Source organism: Gossypium arboreum, chromosome 13, assembly GCF_025698485.1.
Source record: "Gossypium arboreum isolate Shixiya-1 chromosome 13, ASM2569848v2, whole genome shotgun sequence".
In the NCBI taxonomy this organism is placed as follows: domain Eukaryota; kingdom Viridiplantae; phylum Streptophyta; class Magnoliopsida; order Malvales; family Malvaceae; genus Gossypium; species Gossypium arboreum.
Window position 1 is genome coordinate 109,299,429 of NC_069082.1, and position 22,015 is coordinate 109,321,443.

The 22,015-nt window shown below is 31.5% G+C and overlaps 1 long non-coding RNA gene across 1 annotated transcript; it reads right to left on the reverse strand.

Moving 5' to 3' along the window:
• Positions 1-6,722: 6,722 nt before the first annotated feature.
• LOC108461881 (uncharacterized) lies at positions 6,723-8,974 on the reverse strand. The gene is made up of 2 exons (XR_001867886.2): positions 8,557-8,974; positions 6,723-7,434 (listed from the first exon to the last, which is right to left on the reverse strand). It is a non-coding gene; the product is annotated as an uncharacterized LOC108461881 (long non-coding RNA).
• Between the last annotated feature and the right edge of the window lie 13,041 nt (positions 8,975-22,015).

The window sequence follows — 22,015 nt, forward strand, 5'->3', positions numbered from 1 at the left end:
CTAAGATAATATTTATTTTTGCTGTCAAAGAAAATATTTATCTTTTAAATTTTGATTTTCTAATGTCAAAGTTTTTTTATGTAAAATTAAAATTTGTCATAAATATTTCAATTTACTTGTATAATTCAGAACTTTCAGGCTGTCCTATGTTGAAATCTTGATTAAATTCATAACTGAATTAGATTAAATTTTTCAACAAAAAATTTACTATTTCATCTATTCATAAAACTAAAATTTAAAATTTTATTTTAGAAAGTTAACTTCTCTTGTTATATCTGCGGGCGAAAGTAATGCTTTGCGTTTTTCTATATATTTGTTTTCAGTATATCTGCAGGAAGGATAATATAAAATATAATTATTTTTTGAAAAATATTATATCATCTTTATTTTATATTTTTTATAAAATATTGTTATAATTATCTATGATAATTGCTAAAATTAAAGTTGTCCAGTAATATTTATTCAGTGACTTGATAAATCATAAATTTGATGATCGAGATAGTCTGGATATATTTATATGTTGGTCTTTTTTAAATGCTCATCTTATTAGATGCTGTTTTAATAAGCAAATGAGCTTCTCAAGCATTCTTATTCCAATACTCAAAGCTGAAATTAAAGTAGTTATATTTATCAAAAGTTTGAGTATGTTAAAAGAGATTGAATTTAACTGATAATTTTTCTCTATCTTAAAAGAACGTGTTTTCTTGCTATTTTCAAGGAAGTCACTTATTAATTTGGAACTTTATTAATTAAACATGCTAAGTATCAGAAGTCAAGTTTATCTTAATCATTGGTGCTTATCACTGCTGCATAATAGGCCTATAGATAGGCAATATATTGCACGAATCAAAGGTTCACTTTTTGTTGGGTAAAGAGTTGTGAATTGTTGTTATCTAAATATTTTTTATTTTTATTTATTAGAATTATATAACTTGAATCTTATTTGATCTAATTTAAAAAAATTTGAGATGCAACTTACTTATTAAATAAATAAAACAGAGAGGTAAAATTAGAGATCTATGGGGACTTTGCCGCACAAGTTGAATTAGTATATAATTATATTTCTTCTATTAGACGAGTTGTTTAACCCTTAAAAATCGTGCATACCCACAAATCTCTTGTATTGTTATTTTTTAACATTAGTGATTTTTTTTCTCCTCTACTTGTAGTTTTTCCGATAAAATTTTCTACAAAATATGCATATATTTTTTATTATTTTATGATCATTCATACTATCATTATGGACATATAATATAACATAAATATTATTTTTGAATAAATTAAACTTGTGAAAGCGAGATCTAAATGAAGAGTTGTAACTAGTTAGAGACTAGCTATTGGAGTTGTAACTATATATTGTGTAAAAGTAAATTAACCTTTTACCGATAAATGATTGAATCCATTGAGGAATATGAAACCATTTACTAAACGTGACTTTGGAGAGTAACATTATTTTCGAATAACAAATGACTAAAAATCTCTTCCATTCTCTCGACTTTTAATTATATTTTTATTATTTGATTAATTTTACGACTGAAGATGTAGTTGGACAATTAAATTAAAGTTATACGAAATAAACGTATTTTTTAAATAATTTTCAACAAAAATTATTATGCTTAAAAAGTTATGATGGTGTCGAGGAATTATGTCAAAATTGAAATTTGAACCAATTTAATGTTTTGCATCATCAACCTTGAAACACAAATTATTATATATATATATATATATATATATATATATGGAGCATCACTTATACTATTATAAAATTAAAATAGTTATATATATATATTTTTATATAATTAATATTTTAATATTTTAATTGTTGAATTTATTAATGTAATCGTATTTTTTATGTATGTAAATTTTTGAACTGATTCTATATCTCTATCATATCAATCTAAAATATTGTGTATGTTGATATTTATTGAGTTGTTGAATGTTTACTACATATGTAACGCCCCAATTTTCAGGAATTCTGTGAATGTTGGCATAGGTTTAATTATGTTAGTGGGCCTCTAGAAGGCCCAAGCTTAAGATAGAACCCGACAATTTTAGTTAATTTTTGTTCCACAAGAAAAAGGGGGTGAAATTATGAAATAGAACCTATATGAAAATGTTTGAAAATGCTATAGGGTAAATTGAAGTGGCCAAATAAATAGGAGTGCAAAATAGGAGGATTTGCATGACAAACCTCCCATTTTACATGAAGTGGTCAGCCATCATGTTATTGTAGACAATATGAGCACTTGATATCCATAATTCATGGTACAAATTGATAATGGGTTAGGTAAATGGTCCATGATAATGGATTAGGTAAATATTCCATGATAATGGGTTAGGTAAATGTTCCATGATAATGGTTTAGGTAAATGTTCCATGATGGGCATTTCATGTCTTTTGTATTAAAGAATTAAATGGATGAAATATGAAATTTTATTAAAAGAAAAAGGGGTGAAAAGAATAAAGTTTTGTCCATCTTTGTTCATCATAGCCTAAAGTTAGAGAAGAGAAAAGAGAGGAGAAAGCTCTTGAATGTTAGGTCACTTGGGGAAGAAAATTGAAGGTAAGTTCATGGTAGTTTGCTTCTATCTTGATGTTCATGAGTTCTTCTTGATTCTACCTTAACTCTTTGAAGCATATTTTGGTTTTTGGTTGTGTTGTGAGCATTTGGTCCTGAATTAATATGAAGTAAATGGTTGTTGTTTCATGTTCTTTTGATGAAAAAATGGAAGATAGGTGAAGTTGAGCCAAACAAATGAGCATGCATGTGCCTTAAATGTTAAAGGGAAAAATCAGCTAACATGTTGTGCTTTAAAATGATGAAATGGAGATTATACTTAAGTAAAATTATAGATATGTGATGATTGATTGGTGATATGCATGTTTAAATAACAAGCATGCAAGTTAGGTGTGAAAGAGTGATTTGATAATAAATCTGCTTGGGACAGCAGCAGTAACGTGACTTTGGAAAATCACCATAAATTGTGGGAGATGAGTTAGAAGCTGCATAAATTATGTAATTAAAGCTTAATGAGTCTAGTTTCAAATGGAATAAACAAGAACATATTTTGAATTCTGTACAATGAGAAATTTGATTCGTAATGAAGAGTGGTCAGATTAGTCAAACAGTGAAACATGGGAAACTTTGAGAAAAATCTGGTATTGATTGGCTAAACCAAAAATTCTGAAAATTTTATGGATAGAAGATATATGAGTCTATTTTCAAGGAAAATTAACGGCACTTGATTTGGAGTTTCGTAGCTCCAGTTATAAATGATTTAGTGGCTGTTGCTCAAGAAGACAACTTGCAGTGAAATTATGATTATGTGGTAAACATTGACAAAAATTTGTTAATGAGTTGCTTATTGTTTTCTTATAAGCTTACTATGATCTGTAGGTGTGGTTGGCCGAATATTGTAAAGGGTTAATACATAGTTTGTATTTGAATAGTTAGATTAACGTGTTAGTAATCCAATTGTAGGCAGTTCGTGCGTGGATCTCGTCAGCATATCGTCGCAAACAGGTGTGTAACTAACACCCTCTTTCTTAGTCTAGATCGGCAAAAGTCGAAAAGCGAAATGCTTAAAAGCGGTATTTTGTAGATTTGCGAGTGTGCGAATACTCGTGAGGTAAATCGATTAATGTTTTTGGTAAACGCAAAATTTGGACTGCAAAGTGCATGATTTACGTGCCTCGATATTTTTGGGCTTAATGGGCCAAAATTGGAATGATGAATAATCTGCCCAATTAGGTAAGAACACTAGGTACGTGATTCTATTAGTACGTGAAAAGTAAGAATATGCATGAAAAACCCTAAAATAGATAAATTCTGAAATACCTTTAAAAGTGGAAAATTTACGCTTTTACCCCTAGGAGATAAATTACCGAAATACCCCTAGGTTAAATTGACCTAAATGCATGTTTGATGTTGTTATTTATCGCATGCCATGTTGTTATTATCGATGCATGGGATGGGATATTGACGGAGGAAGTCTTGAAAGTGGCTTGTTCACGATCTTGGAGGCTTTGCCTCAATTTATCGTTAATCGAAAGCAAAGCAAGGTCAAGAATCTTGGAGAATTTGGGTGGGTTGAGCTATTCCCCACATGGAGTGTATGGCTGGTACGGGTGGAGTGTAGTGGTTGGTGGGTTGAGTAGTCTCCCAAATGGGCTTGCATATGTTTCTTGATGTTGCATGTATTTTGAAATGGGCCTATGGGCCATACTGTTATCTGAATAAGGGGCTAAGGCCTAGTTTATTGTAATCTGAAAAGGGCTCTGGCCCAGTACCACTGTTACCTGAATGGGTTTAGGCCCAATGGGCTTGAGCTGACTTGGGCTTGAGCTGACTTGGGCTTTGAATGGGTTTTCCTTACACACTGAGTTTCCCCAAACTCACCCCTTCTTTAACCTTGCAGTGAGCCTTGATGTGGGTGACTTGGAGCCGGAGGGATTCAGTGGCCATGGTGAATACTTTTGGGTTTGAAAAAGAGACTGGTTTTCTTAAGTTATTTTAATTACCATTTAATTTTTGGGTTGTAATAAGACCATTTTAACTTTATTTTCTTATTTGATTTTTCGGGATTATATTATTAAAACAACTTTAAATTGATGGATACTAATTCAAATGGGCTAGACTTAGGGCGTGATTTCAAAACGATACTTGTTTTTTTTTAAAATAACACGATGTCACGAATATTCGATTTACCAAAGAAATTTCAACTTGTTATAACCAAGTGTGGCAATGGATGTGGACATGTCTAGGATTGGATCCAATCGAGAGCTTGGTACTTAGCGACCTTCATGGCTCACCTCCTCTGTTATGGATACCTACCTGGTGCCCAGCTTCCATTCACTTTAACCTATAATGAAATTATCTTTTAAAACACTAAGTAGGGTTTTTCTGGATCAACAATATAAAATGTTTTGAACGCTTCGATGTGGCATGTCAGATCCGGCCATAACGTCTGGGCCAAGTTTGGGGTGTTACAACATAAAGCAAATAGTTAAAAAAGTTAATTTGCGTCAAATTTAACATACATGATCTACACAAATAGAATACGAAGTATAATAGTTAGACCATTAAAATGTTAATCATACAAAAATATATGAAATAGTATAAGATTGTCAGTATAAGTGAATCTCTTCCTATATATATATATAGATAGATAATATTTTAGATGGATATTATAGAGATATCGAATCGATTAAAAATTTAGATGGATGATAAGTATAAATAGTTGAATAATAATTGTATAAAATAAATTATAAAAAGTGTAGGGTGTGATGATTTGAGATTTATTTGTGAAGATTTGTTGTAAGATACTATGAATTAAGGTTACATAATTTATTAATCACATTTTCCGTTTTTACCTTTCTTACAAACTTTACAAAACTAATTTTTTTCTTATTTTATTTATTTATTGAAATCATAACATAATTTAATCTCAACTAAATTTAAAATTAAATAAAACCCAACTTTTAAATGAAAAATAAACTTTTCATTCGTTATTTTTAAACTAGAAACCCTACTTAAAAGTTATTCCCAAAACCATAAAGTAGACGTAATTGGAAATAAGATATAGGTGTTAATTTTATAAATTATTAATTAATGTAATTTTATAAATGCCCTGTATCATTTATAATTCACATGTTCACAATTTCTGCCACGTTCCTTTGCTTTATTTTTCATGCAAAGGGCCTTTAATTGTTTGCTTTTCCATTTTATTTTTAAATTATATGAATATAATTTTTATTTTTGAATTTAGATATTGAGATCAAATTGTTATCACTATTAGATTTTTTATATAACATTTTGAAATTTAAAAATATAATCATTTGACTATCACATAACAATAAAAATAATATTAAAAATATTAATTAGGACTTTTTTTCCTTAAAACATTTATTCAAATTCGTCATGATAAGATAATTTTTTTATGTTGGAATAATGAATTATAAAAAGTGGAGAGAGCAATTTTTTAAAAATTAAAGTATACAAATTAAATCTCCAAGTCTCAGATAATGTAGAGGCCAAAATTAAAATTTGACCATTGTCTTAAAATGTTAAAAATAAAAAGTAACACAAACTTACAAAAATGGAAAACTACATATTAGTCTCCAAGACTCTTAAAGTATTCAAATTATATATAATTACATGATGTTTTAATTGAAAATTAACAATATTAACTATTTGAACTAAATAATAACATTGTTAAAAATTATACAGATCAAGTTATATTAAAATTTAAAATTTAAAATTAGAAACAAAAACTAAAATTTAACTATTTATCAAAAACAAAACTTTTAGGGTTGGTGTGCCACTTTTCAATTTTAGGCCTTTTGTATATCCGTTTGTTTATATGTAAAATGGTTTCCAAAAAATAATTTCTATAAAATGAGTTACTTTTCTGGAAAAGCTAATATTTTCTAGTGTTTGGATGAATCTGTGTAAAATATTTTCCGTTGTTTGGCAGATTTCATAAAAAATTTTCATAAAAGATGCTTTAAAATGAAACAAACATACATTTAAGAATTTCTTGTATTTTCATTGTTTAATTGAGTTTATTTTATATCTATTAAATTTATATTTTACATTATTTTTACATTTATTGGAATGATTTATTTATAAATAAATACAAATATATAATAGTACCCAATTATTAAGCTAGAATATTAAAATTCATAAATTGAAAACAACTAAAGTAAATTCAGAAGGCCTGTTTATTTTCATCAATGAAGCATTTTATTAAATACTTTTTAAGTTGAGCTCAATCTTACATAACACAAAAGAATCCCAAATAATAATAAGACGTCCAAAATTGCTATTTGAAGATTGACCAATAAATTCTCAATTATCAGAGGGTCATAAACAAGATAAGCTAGGAGTTGGGTAGGAGATGTAGCCAACTCCTCCCTATTATTCAGCAAAGCAACCCTAGCAATAGCAACAAAACCCACAGTCAAGTTCCACAAACCCCCAATTCCCTCTTTTTTTTTTAACCATATCAAAATCATATTTGTAGGATGCAGTTACGTAGCAAAGCCCTACAACTACTTTGATTTCTCAAATACTATAGTTTTACAAAAAATTCTTACATATATCCTAATTTGAAACTTTCCCCTGCGACCACAACTATCTCAGTCAACAGCCTGAAAAATAGCCTAATTGACATTGATCGTTGCTCTTCAGTCAACTGAAGAAATCAATTTCTTAAAAGATCTACAGGCACACATTGACCTGGCATGCCTGGAAGATTACCATTCTTTGGACTAGCTTTCTTAAAATCAAGGACTACAAGTCCAAGAAAAGCAAAAACAACAGCAAGCTGGATGAGGAGACCTACTCTAATAGTAGTCTCTTGCCACAATAAAGTAGATAACTTGGCTCTCAAGTTTTCAACCTCTTTATCTTCATATCCAATAGCATCAACTCTAAGCCAGAAAAAAATAGACATCATTAATGGGATGAACATTCTCAGTTTTACATAACATCTATAGCTTGATGAGATATCGTGACACATTATGATATAAGCCTGGGTACAACAAGAAATTTTCTCCCCATATTAACATATTCTTGCCTTTATTTTACAATAGATTTTTAAGCTTTACAATGGGAGGTAGCACTGTCTCCCATCCCATTAAGCCCACCCCACATGTCCTAGGATTTTAAGCTTTAAAATGGTTGGATATCCCTTCATAAAAGTTAATAAAATAGCAAAAAATGGAACCTTCACAAGGACTTATTGAAGTCCAAAAACATTAAAGACAAGACCCTATCATTCTAAGATTCGTTTTCTTTTATAAAAATCTATCTCAATAAAAAAGGAATAGATTCTGCAAGGCTACCTTTACAAATCTCCTAAATTGAACACAGAGCTACCTAAATAAATGAGCATTGCAATCCACTATTTCAAGTATTAGGTGAGTTATAAGAAATTAGAGAAAAAAAATGCTTTTTGCTTGCAATTGAGAGCAATCACATGGTGGTTTAATACCTTAATTGTTGGTAATTTGCTTCAAAATGTTGCCAAAATATGCATATTGTCTCTTGAGACTTGTTCTAAGCCTTAGGTAGCTTGAAACCCAAAAACACACACTTTGGTGGCACTACAATTTTATACTAAATTTATTCCATCTATCAACTCAAAAAAGGAACTTTTTTTCACCGGTTTCAAAGGACAACACCAAAACAACAAAACTTGCATAAAGCAGTTTAAAGGTGAAGCAAAACTAAAACCTGTAAAATATTCAAATAAAGCCAACACCCCTTTTCTTTTACAAGATATTTTTAAGCAAAACTTAAAATCACTAGACAAAAAGCTTCTAACATCAGATTCAGAATGCAAACGAACTTATACTTCCAATATCAAGTTCTAGTTTACTTAAAATCACTAGACAAAAAGCTTCTAACATCAGATCTATGAACTTACGCAGATCAATTTAGCCCAAAGTCAAAAAATATATATATATAAGAAAAAAATAATAAATTCACTTAAAAATAAGCAGACCCATCTCGAAAGAAACAACCTTGATAAGAAGAAGATAGTGACATACCTTGATAGGGCTGGAAAGATTATTTTTAGGATTTTTCCAAAATGTAGACAAAAAATGAAGACTTGGTAAGGACGATAGCCAACCAACAGAGATGACTAGGCAGAGATAAGGAGGTAAGGCTAACGGACAGAGATGAGGAGGAGAGGTGGAGGCCGACAGACAGAGATGTCAAGGAAGAGAGAACGACTGTTAAGTCTATGATGAGAGTGAAGAGAAGGGAAAATATCTTACGGGATAAAAATCGGTAAGACATTTTCGATAAGAAAGCGTTAGTTTTACTTTTGGGAATTCATTTTCTACCAAACAAACGCTGTAAAACAATGAAAATATTTTAGGGAAAATATTTTAATGACAAACAAACATGCTCTTATTGAGTCTTTTACACGATATAGTCAAGATATATGCTTCAAGCTTATTTTTCTGTACAATCTAGCCGAGTTAAGTTTTAATATAAGGAGTTCAAAATTAACTTAAAATTTGGAGCTTAAAGTTAATTTTGAGGTTGAAACGAATTTTATTTTTAAATTTTGAATAAATTGAGGGGTTAATGTTAGTTTTTACTCTTAAATTTCGTGATTATGTTTATTCACTTTGGTAGTTGATTTCTTTTACCATACAATGATTTTTTAACATTTGTACATTTTATTTATTTATTTATTTTATGTAATATGGACATTAATGTGGTAATTATTTGTGACTGTAGCTCTTTTATTTTATTCTAACATGACAAATACTAAAATATTGTTGTTGAGCTTAACAAATACTTGAAGTTTAATGATGACGATTATGATATTTGGAGCATTAAAATTCAACATGTCTTTGAAGACTAAGAAGTGTTGGAGACACAGACCCATATTATGGAAGAACATGAAGATTGAAGTTGAGTAGCACTCAGCAGTGTCCACTGCAAGCTTTCATTGAGGCAGTTTATTAATTTCCTTATTTGGTTTGAAAATTTAATAAAGAAAATATTTAGACTTGTTAATGTGTTGTTATATTGAAGATATTATGGTCCATCTAAGAAAATCAATACTTGGCTTATGAATATTGGATTGGATTCGAGTGAATCAGTAAAGTCCTTGGAATGTGGAGATTCAATCGAGATTACATTACCAAATTTGGAGAACATATCTTCGATTGATTGTGTAACACCTCAAACCCGGTCTAGACGTTATAGCCGAATCTGAAGCGTCAATTGAAGTGTTTTAGCGAAAACCTTGTTTTCATTGGAAACACTTCCTTAAAACAAAAAACCTTAATTACTTTGTAAAATCTCTTTTCAGTTGAGGAAGCTTTATTTAGAACATATGATTTTATGAAAACTCGTCATTTAAAAATTGAGTTGCGGAAACGTAGTGTTTAAAAACAGTTATAGTTTAGGAAACCATGTTCTACTTCTAATAAATATAAAGCATAAAAAAATGATAATAATCCTAATTTGAAATATTAGCCAGAGGAAAGACATTGTTACAACCCAAATCAAATAGAAATAATTTAAAGTCAATATATTAAAAATTACATAAAGACTAAGTCTAAACTTTTTATGCTAGTTGGCCACCTTCGAGTCCCTCCATCCGTTGAATCACCTACTGAGGATCACCTGAAAAGTTTAGAAGGGGGGGGGTTGTAACACCCGTACCCGTATCTATTGCCGGAATAGGGTACGAGGCCTTACCGTAGTTTACTAAACATTTTCAGATAATTCTGAGTCATTTATTATTCATATTTTGAAAATAATCATAACGTCTCTCTATTGGGCTCTTGAAGCCCCAAACATACATTAGAAACCAACCGGAATTAAATCAGTGGAATTTATTTATTTATTTATTTTTCTCATAACCTTAAATTATATTTTCATCTAGTACTTACCATTTCAATGCTCCTTATAATTAAATGTGTTAACATTCAATTAATAGCTTAGCACTTGTCTAAGCGTCAAACAACATCATTGTTAGTATTCTTGCACATATTTCATATAAATTCAACATTGATATACCTATTTTCTCGTCATATCACCCTTGAGTTTAATAATTGTCTTTACTTACATAATTACCTCGTATCAACATATCAAAGATAGTCATATATGTACATGTCATGAAACATATCATTCTCTTACCGTTTCTTTATAAGTATATATCATTTATTTCATTATATCAATATTTCATGCTCCATCATTTTCATATATTTTATGTATATTTATTCCGGTAATAGCTTATATCAAACTTAACATAAATTATATTCCATGTACTTATACTTATTTCGTTTATCTATCTTTATAATTATTTCATACAACTATTGTGTACATATTTTTCCATATGACCAGTTCTTGTAAACATTTCACACAACCATTTCATATAAACATTCGTCATCTGATACATATTACCTGAATATCAATTGTTTAACAGATGTCATAGCGTCTCCCATCCACGGTCTTATTTATCTTTGACATGATGCCATAGTGTCTTTCAACTATGGTCTTACTCATTTTCTGTCATGTTGCCATGGTGTCTTTCAACCATGGTCTTATTCATTTTATGTCACACTGCCATGGTATCTTTCAACCATGGTCTTATTCATTTCCCGTCATGTTGCCATGGTATCTTTCAACCATGGTCTTATTCTTTCATGTCACATTGCCATGGTATCTTTCAACCATGGTTTTACACATTTCATATCATGTTGCCATGGTATCTTTCAACCATGGTCTTACACATTTCTAATCATGTTGCCATGGTATCTTTCAACCATGGTCTTATACATTTCATTTCAGAGAGCACACTCCCGCGAACCTCACCCTTACAGCGGGATTACCAGTCCAGGCTAAATCCCCTGTAATATAAACTCATAGAGTATTGTCGGGATTACCGGTCAAAGCTAAATCCTCGCAACGACAATTACTCTAATGAGCTTGGATCTGAATTACAACAAAGCTAAATTGAGACCCTAATTTGGATTACCCGTCCTGCTAAATCCATTTTACACGTATTCTTCTGGAGGGCTATATCAGATAGGATCACCCATCCTGCTAGATCCTTTTTACCGTCAATTCCTTTTCCAATAATCCATCGAATTCTATTCCATTCAATCGGGATTTATTTTCAATTTATATCGAGTATTATCAATATTTCATCAATTATCATGAATTGAACATTCAAATCATATTTTCATCACATAACCACATATTTCAAGTATTTAAAAATACAATTCAAGTTACACATACTTACCTCATTGCTTGTTTGTATTTATAATTTCATTAATCCGATATCTTTCCTTTTCCAAGATCAAGTCTCATATTTGAGTCGTTCGGATCTTCATAAATAAATTTGATCATCATTTTCATTCATTTCATATTCTAACGCATTTAATTAATGCTCTAGGCAAAATTACCATTTTGCCTCTAAACTTTTAATTAATGACGATTCCATCCTTAGGGTCAGGAAAATAAAATTCTTGCAATTTAATCCTTATTTCCAGCTATTATTAACATTCCATGAATTCTATAAAATATCAGAATTTTCCATAATTTCAATATTTTTCAATTTAATCCCTAAAACATGTTTTTCCCCGATCTTGAACTAAATTAATAATTCCATTCAATTTTGTAATTTAAATAATAAAATAATCCATTTCATGCAATTTGATCTTTTCTGAAATTTTTACAAAATTGCCCATAAAGTTTTACTTTTATTCAATTTAGTCCCTGAGCCTAAAATATGCAAATTAGCCATGCTAGATGAATATTCATACATATTTTTCCTCCTCCTCCTCTCCATTCCACATCCTTAATTTATATAACATGCTAAAAGTAACATTATCAATAATTTCACTATTTACTTTTGTGTATATTCAAAACTATCCATTTGTATCATAGTCACTAAATTATTTATATCTTGAGCTACAGAACTTGAAATTAAGATCTGCTAATTTTTCATGAAACTAGACTCACATATAGTCTTTCCATAAAATTTTCATAATTTTTTATTAAGCCAATAAGTACAGTTTATTCTTTAAAATCACCCCTGTTCTGCTGTCTGACAGTTTCGACCCTTCTTCACTAAAAATTAATTATCTCCTCGTACAGGATTCAAATGATGTTACTATTTATTTATATTGAAAATAAAATCATTCATAATTCTAATAATATAAATTAAATTGCATAATTATTTTTATCCAATTTTTTATGATTTTCCAAATTCAGAATAGGGGAACTCGAATTCACTCTGACCTTGTCTCACAAAATTTATTATTTCTCATAATTCACAATTCCATTTCTTACACCGTTTCTTTTATAAGAAACTAGAATCAATCAGATTTAATTCAATATTTTTTTCATCCTAAAATTCGATTCCAAAAATTTATGGTGATTTTTTAAAGTTAGCCTACTGCTGCTGTCCAAAACTGTTTTAGTGCGAGATAGTAATTACCATGTTTATAACACCCTTATTTTCTTTCTCTACACTATTTTTCATCACTTTCTCTTATTTTCTCTTCACTAACATATCAAGAACATAGGATCATATGTAAGGAAACTCTACATTAACATCAATCCCATGCTTTTTCAATAATATCAAACTTAAAAACATATTGAAATCATGATGTTCTTACCTTGTTCTATTGATTTCAATCTTCATCTTGATTTTCTCTCTCCTTCAGCTTCCATTTCTTGAATCCAACTTGATATTTTAACTTCCCATAGCCTCCTTAACATTTTTCTCTCTTGGTAGCTATGGAAATTCTTTTGATTTTTGGGTGAAAATGGTAAATTTTTGGTAAAAGGACCAAATTGCAAAAAAAAGAAAGTTTCTTTCTTCTTTTTCTCTTCATACGTTGGGTGCATGGGAAAAAGATGATGATTCTTCATCTTTTTTTCCTTATATATACTAAATAAAATAATAATAAAATAATAAAATATCATTTAAAAATTAAATTAAAATATTAATAAACTAATATTTATTTATTTAATCTAAAATATCTCCAACATCATCATTGCTTTCTAGATTTCTCTCTCTTCCAGTTGATCATTTTGCCCTTCATTATCTTTTAGAATTCCATCCTTGAGTCATTATTTAATTTGGTAAATTGCAATTTAGTCCCTCATAGTTCTTCACCTATTCAATTTGGTCCTAATTCATCCATTTCCTTAGTTTCTAGATTATTCCACTCTTAAAATATTTACACTATTGGTCCTTCAAATTTTTCATATTTACACTTTAACCCCTCAAATTTTGAGTATTTACTCTTGTGCAACAAAACTTTTCTCACTTTTACAATTTAGTCCTTTCTTGAACTAATAAATCATAATATACTTCTCAATTTTGACATAACTCAAAATTTCCCTTTTTGTCACTTTATTTCCTTATTTTACTATATCAAGGATAATATCTAACTATAAAAAAAATTTCGGGGTATTACAGGGGTGAGTTTCGAAAACTCAGTGTGTACAACCCTCAACGAGTATAAAGCAATCGTTAGTCATTTTGGGCCAAAGGCCAATTCAATAACGATGGTCTCTGGGCCTTAGCCCAAATTAGCCGCGGTTGGGTCGAAGCCCATATCGCAATAATATCACAACAATATCATACATGCAATGCAATGCAATGCAATCCCATCCCAATAATCCATCCACTACACACCATCTCCGTCCCCCGACACATCATGTGGGGATATAAATATCGACCCACCCAACCGATACACATCCATGGTATCCCGGTTGTGGAACTACCTTCATTTACACATTAGGCTTAAATGTCGTCGGTGGATCCACGATTGTCAAGCAACCATGCGATCCTCATATACTTCCTTCAGTCCATAATACCCAACCCATATGCAACCTAAGCAGAATATCATATGTATGCAGCAGATATGCATGTCACATCCATAAAACTTACATTCAACACCTAGGGGTATTTCGGTCATTTTCGCCCTTAGGGGCATTTTAATAATTTTTCCTTTTATTACGGTTTTCATTTACCTTGGCCCTTTAACAAATCCCGTGAGCTAAGATGAATGAATACTATGCACCAGGTAGGAGTCCAAAGAAGAGGAGGTGAGTCATTAAGACCGCTTAAGTACCAAGCTCTCCCCAGATCCAATCCTAGACATGCATATACCCGTTGCCACACCTTAACCCTATAACTTATCCACTGTCGCAATATATTAATTAAGTTTTATATAGTCATCATATACTAGGCCCAAAACCCCTTACAAAGCCCAGTCAAGTTCACATACCTGTATATGGCCCACTAGGCCTAATCACATTTATATGACCCATTAGGCCCAAATCATATTTATATGGCCCATCAAGCCCAATTCACATTTATAGTCATGCTCACATACGATTTTTCATCACATAGCATCAATTATCAATTTTTGCCTATTATGGGCCCAACAACCCATCAGGCCCATTAAGCCTATTCTGGCCCAGTTGGCCAATTCACAGCCCAAGCCCATGGAATCGCTCATGGGGCCTCAGACAACCTATCGATTTCTATCTCACGAGTGTTCACGCACTCGCAAGACTGCCGTAGTCAAACTTTTGGATTTTCAGTATTTCGACTTTTGCCGATTTACTTGTGTGCAGTGTGTGTACACACCTTCGGCTTTATATCAAGTTATCATAAGGTAGAAGTACACACCTTATCACCTGGAATACTAAGTATTCATAATCGCCTGAACCTATATTCAACATTATATTCCATTAGTCACATTTCATTAATTCAAAATAAATCCACTACTTACCGAAGAACCACCTATTCTTTCCTTGACTAGATTGATCGACTGCGATCTGCCTATGTAACTCAAAATATGACGTAGTCCCCCTTCCGCATCCAAGAAGAAAGTCCCTAACGGCTGACACCTTATGTCGCTTAAACTTGGGAGCCTCTATCCCAACCTCTCTACTAGAACCCCTTTTTTCCATCAGCGATCACACTGTTGAATGAGAGGGAAAAAGCGAAACAAATGAAGAAACCGTAGGTTAACGAAATTTTTTGAAAGAATAAAGAAGAATCGGCTTTTAAGAGTGTAGAAATGAAAGAACTTAGAAATATTTAACAAAAGCAGAAGAAGATCTATTTCACTTACCGATTGCGAGATTGCTTGCCAACTAGAAATCAAACCCCCAAAGTGTATGAATCGGCTTTTAAATGAAAAAGAAATAGTCGGCTAAGTTGAAAAGGGAAGAGATTGATTCGATTAAAATAGGGAAGAAAAGATCAAGAATTTGGCTTAAAGAAAAGAGGAGGTGATATGCGACTGAAGCACACAAAAACAATAAATGCCTTTACTCGCCTGTACGACACACATATTTATACTAAAAATAAATAAATAAATAGATAAATAAATAATACACCTACACTCCTCAATTGACTTAAACTCATCAAGATAATTTCCCTTCAAATTCTCCAATTTTATCACCATCATATCTACCCTTAATCCTCATCCTAATCCCCTTGATTTTAGCTAAAAATTCCAATTTGAATTGAATTCAAATTGCTTCCACTGTGCAACATTTGAGTAGAAAAATTAAATTCTCCCTTTGCGCGTGCCTCCACTCAAACTCCAGACCTCAAGGTTACTCTACCTCCCTACACGCTACTGGCCACTGCACCGCATCCTTTCTTACGCTACCATTCGGTCACAATTAATTATAAGGCTTATATGCCTAAGCCTCAGTTTTCTTAAAGAATAAAAATTTAAACTTTGCCAGGCCTAGGATTCGAACCTGCTACCTCTCATAACCATAGCATGCTTCATGCCACTGCACCGTAGGCGCTCTTGTGCCATATCTCTTCCCTAACTATTTTTAAAACCTATTAACCCGCAACATGGTTATCCTAAAAATATTTGCTACCATTTAGATTCAAACCCCTGATCTCTTTGCTACGCTATTCGTCCCTTGCCACCAAGCCACAAGCTCCTTTGTGTTGTTTCTCCTCCCCAATTAATTATAAGCTCTTTCTGCCGACCTCTAGGTTGTCTGAAAAAAAAACCCACAACTTCTGCTCATGCTACGACTTGAACCCAGCTCCTGTCCTTACTCCTAACGCTATCATGCTACTGGGCCAAGCGCATCCTTGAGTTGAATTCCTGACTAACATATTTATAAAGCCTAAACACTAGCTTCCCTACTAATCTTATACGCAATAAAAAATTTTTGCCAAGGCCAAGACTTGAACCCTCGACCTCTTGCTTACTACCCACACCTTTTGCCACTAGGCCACATGCTTCCTTGTCTCAAATTTTACCAGGCCTTATTAATAAGCCTTTCACATAATGCTCAGGGTTCTTTAGAAAAAAAAAATGCAACATTTTGCTAAAGCCCTGGATCGAACCCAGGACTTTTTCCACACTACCAACCCTTCCTAAATAATTTAACAATTAAACTAAACACACAATTATAAAATATTTAAACACCTTTCTTTTATTCAAGCGGCCTTCTAACCGATCCCAAACTCAAGGCCCATTACTTCTAGGCCCAAAATCGGGGTGTTACAGATTATGCTTTGAATGTTCATGATGTAATAGTTATTTTCAAGGAGTCATTTTGTATTCACTTAGATTTTGTACTAGCAAGATGAACTTGATATATGCTTTGAGGCTTGTTTAAGTTTTGTATGAAAGCTTATTGAGATAACTTTAATATGTTCATTTAAGAACTATTCTTTTATGAGAGAGTGCAAACTATTGTAAACATTGTTGAGTGTTTACTGTGCAAGTTCTCAATATGAGTGTTCTAGTCTTTCGGTACAAATGTGAGATCTCTATACTTGGGGAGTGATAGAGTGTGAATCAATTGTTGTATTTATAATTAAAGTTAGTTAAATTACTTATTGAGCTAGGCTCCATAGATGTAGGGTTGTCGAACTGCGTAAATAGACCTTGGTAATATTTGTGTTTTTGTCTGCACAATTTTTGCAGTGCTAAGCCATAGTGGCCATTGGAGTCTAGCACTTCCATTACTATTTTGTATTTCAGCAAACAAGCAACTTAAGGTAGCAACAGGCATAGGGTGACCTTCAATCATTTAGATCTTGCCAAGGACATATTGGATTCTATCAAAAATAAATACAGTGATTAAACTGCGACTACTTACCAAAAATTTTGATACTTTCAAGAAGCATCAAAATAATACCAAATAGCATTTGAGATAAGTAATAAGGTGAGTGAACTTAAAAAAGATTGCCATGAATTGACAAATGAGCAACAAGTTCAAGCTACCATATGTTCCTTTAAGATTGCCATCAAAATACATATGTTACAACTATGATAGCTCGTTTAAGATAAGCAAAATAAATTGTATAATCAAGTGATGTATTAGAACTGGTAGATTGACATATTAATTTGCATTTGCATTTTTTTTTGTTGGTTCATGCATTACACAATTTATATTATGTTATAATTATCGAATATAGAAATATCACTGAGCCATACTTAGCTTACAATTTTTTTTTCCGTGCACATGTTAGGTTTGATCATAAATGCCTAACGATATCAGCATCCAGCAGTAATCTCGGACTCAACAAGTGGTGATGTTTCTTGTAGTTTAATGGCATGTACCTAAGAGAGTATTATGCTTATATAATGCTAAAATGATGAATAAATTGGTAGTTTGGTATAGTTGTGCACATGTGATGTAATTTTGATATAATTTGAATCTATGTATGTGTGTATATATATATACATAAATAGAATTGACTGGATGTGTCGATAATAATTTTTAGTATAATTATGAGCAATGTAGGAAGATTTAAATGTATATAAGTTGGTGAGATGCATACTATAGGAGAAGTTGAATTGGGAAGGTAATTAGTATGTTGTCATGTTTTGAATGAAAGTTGAGTTTGCTAGAAATGAATTGGTCATATATTGACTAGAATGGTATCCATTGTTATAATGATTATAGTTGATTGAGAAGCTTGTAATGTTTGATAGAATGATGTATTTTGGTGCCAATTAAGGCATGGTAATTAAATTGGTCTTGGTGTTGGATGTATGAATGAATTAGTCTAGTTTTATAGGTCCATATGGGTACCTAAGAGTACCATTTGAAGAGATGTGGTTTGGGAATGAAATGGGCAGTTAAAGGAAGTTTTTAACCATTTTACAAGAAAGTATCGATATCATCGCATTAGGTATCAATACTTAACCATTTGAATAGTTTTCTAAAACAAACAAAATGCCAAAAATGTATCTATACTTAAATGGGCATCAATAATTTCAATAAGGTATCGGTACCAAACAATCAAGTATCGATACCAGACCTTTAAATTTGAAATTTTACAATTTAGTCCTATTTCATGTTCAAACTTCCAATTTAGGTACATCTATACTCGGTTTAAATATATTTGAAGTGTATGTTTATCATTGCATGATGTGCTTTAATATGAAATGTTAACAATGTTGCTCCTACAACGAATGTGACATCCCGTTGCTCAGACCCAACGGTCGAGTCAAAAAATAAGGTGTTACAAATCAAGCTCTAATTAATATTAAACTAACCTTAATTATCCTTAGTATATTCCAACAACATCATCCACTAACACATATTCCAAAATGGTTTATGTAATAGGCCCAATTTGCCTTGGCCCATACAGATGTAAAAATTAAACCTAAATAAACAGTTTTTGTTTACAATCCAAATAACAAATTACAAGCCTAAATACAAATAAAAAGAAGCAACCCATATTACAATAACCCAATAGAAAAAAATTAACCCAAACAGGCACAAAACCCAGTCATTTTTAGAACCCTAGGGTTCCCTTGGCACCGCTACTCCATGTACAGCGACCAACTACCCTCGTCCGCAAGCCCGTACGCTACCAGGTGCCAGCAGAACACCTCTGTACCTGTAAGAGAAGGCAAACAAGCAGCAGACGAAGAAGGAAACAGAAAAACAGCAATAGAAATTTGACAGCATTTGTTGTAATGATTTGGCTATAAAGCCAAGAATTATTTCATTGTATGAGGATTACAAAAAAAAACACATACCTATCAATCGAAAAACAAAAAGAAACAAAGATTTTCACAGGTAGTCTCTTTCTCTTATTTTCTTGAGTCTCGAAATAAGTATAAAGGAATAAAAGAGAAATCACTTGTTCTTCGCGCCTCGCCACCATCCCTTTTAGTTCATGAAAGCCACAAGAAACCCTAGGGTTTCGAACAGGCTTCGAAGAAGAGGAATACGAGATGGTTAAAACACAAGGGCCGAATCTTAATTTTTTATTATTATTTATTTTAGAAGATTGCAAGTAGATTTAGGCTTGCTTAAAAAGGGGAGAGGGTTCCGAATACTTTTATTTTTTGGCACGGCGGAGCCACCGCGCTAGCTCGCCGGTGTCCAAGCCAGAGGAAAAGGGGACGAGAGAGAGCCTAAGGGTGCTCTTAGTTTTTTTTTTTTTGAAGAAAGAAAAGGGGAAAATGGCCCTTTTTTTTGTTTTTTTATATTTATATGAGGATTAATACGGTGCTATTTTTGGACTTAATTAACCATGACCAAAACGACGCTGTTTTGAGTCATGCCCGAGATTCGACCCGAAACCCGCCTAGGATCCGCGTGTTTTTGGACTGAGGGTCTATTTGCGCCCTCAGTCCTTTTGCTTTTGAGGCGATTCATAATGTGGTCCTTATCTTAGTCTTTTTATTTTTTGAATTTTCCCCTGTAATTTCTTAACTGTTTTAATTTGGTCCTCATAGTATTTGAGAAGACGGGCGCCTAACAACGGTGCCATTTTTGATGACCCGAGGACCGATTCGGTTTTTTCCAATGGGGATCCACACATTTAATTGTTGTACTAGTCCCTCTGATATTTAGATGGATTATAATCTGGTCCTTTCCTATTTGTTTATTTTTTATTTGCCCCACCTTTCTGTTTAAAAGTTTCAATTTAATTCCCTTTTTGCTATTTTTGTTATTTCATTATTAAATTAATTAATTTAACATTATTGTCATCATTGTTACGTTTATATTTGCTTTTCATTATTATCATAGCATCAAATTGTTTAGTTTTGCATTATAATCATTATTATTATATTTCTTTTATATTTGTTTACCTTAAAATTTTTATAGACATTTATTTTATCTTACCATTTATTTATATATATATATATCCTTTTATATATAATTTTAAAACTTTAGCTTTTATTTATTCCATTATTATATTACTTTTATTAATATTATCGTCATTATGATTAATATTATTATTGTTCAAATAGTTTTACACCATGTTTATTCATTTATGTAATATTAGGTCTTTAACTTCGTTTTTTTTTCTCTTGTGTTTGTTATGTTTATTATTTGTTATTTTATTTATGGTTTGTTTATTTTATTTTATTCTTGTGCTTCTTATTGTCTTTCATATCGACACATTTATTATTTTGTTACGCATATTAACAACGTGATTTATTTTTATATTTTTACTACAAATTCATGTCGCACTAATTTTTACCGGAATTCATAAAAAAGGAAAATTTTTAATAATAAGGCAATATTTTAAATTTAGGAAACTCGAGAAAATCATACCCTAACTTACGGGGTTTTGATTTTTCTCGTTGAACCTAAATGACCAAATATCCTTTTAAATTTCTAAATATACGAATTTTCAATAAAAAAATAAAGGCAATATTTCGGTTTTAGGAAATCGAAAAGGTCGTGCCCTAACTTACGAGGTTTTCGATTATTCTTCTTGGATCTAAACAACCGAATATCCTTTCGAAAATCAAAGTACAACTTTTACAATAAAAATATAGGCAAGCTATTTTCGAAGATTCAAATGGTGTGTCCTAACTTACGGGATGTGACACTTGGTTATCTCGAGATGAGAATGCCTTTAAATGCTTGTTTTGATTTATTCAAGTTTTAATTTTCAAGAGAGGATCACATTTTAAATTCTTTACGAGTTTTCAACTTTAGACTTTAAGACATTAATTAATCAATTAGGTACCAATTTTGGGCGTTACGAGGGTGCTAATCCTTCCTCGTACATAACTGACTCTCGAACCTATTTTCTTGAATTTCGTAGACTAATATTGTTGTTTTAATAAATCAAAATGTTTCATTAAAATGATCAATCACAAGATGAACCGATCACACCTCATAAAAAAAGATCGGTGGCAATTTTTCGTTTTCATTTTCAAAATAAAATGTCGACCCATTTTCAAAAACAAAAATGGTTTCGACAGCTTGGCGACTCAGCTGGGGACTGAAAGAGTCAAGCCGTCAATTGATTAATTTATGTCTTTTCGTTGAAAATTAAAAACTTGATTTAAAATACGATCCTTTCATTGTATTTCATCTGTTATCTTCGTGATCTTGGTTATAATACCTGTTTTGTTGGTTCGAGTCTTTAAGTATTTTTTGCATACCTCATTGCATGACCGCTTGGTCTTACCCTTTAAGTGGGAGTTAGAATCTAGTCCTTCGTAAGGTTTTCACCTCCGTATATGATAGTGGATCGCTTCT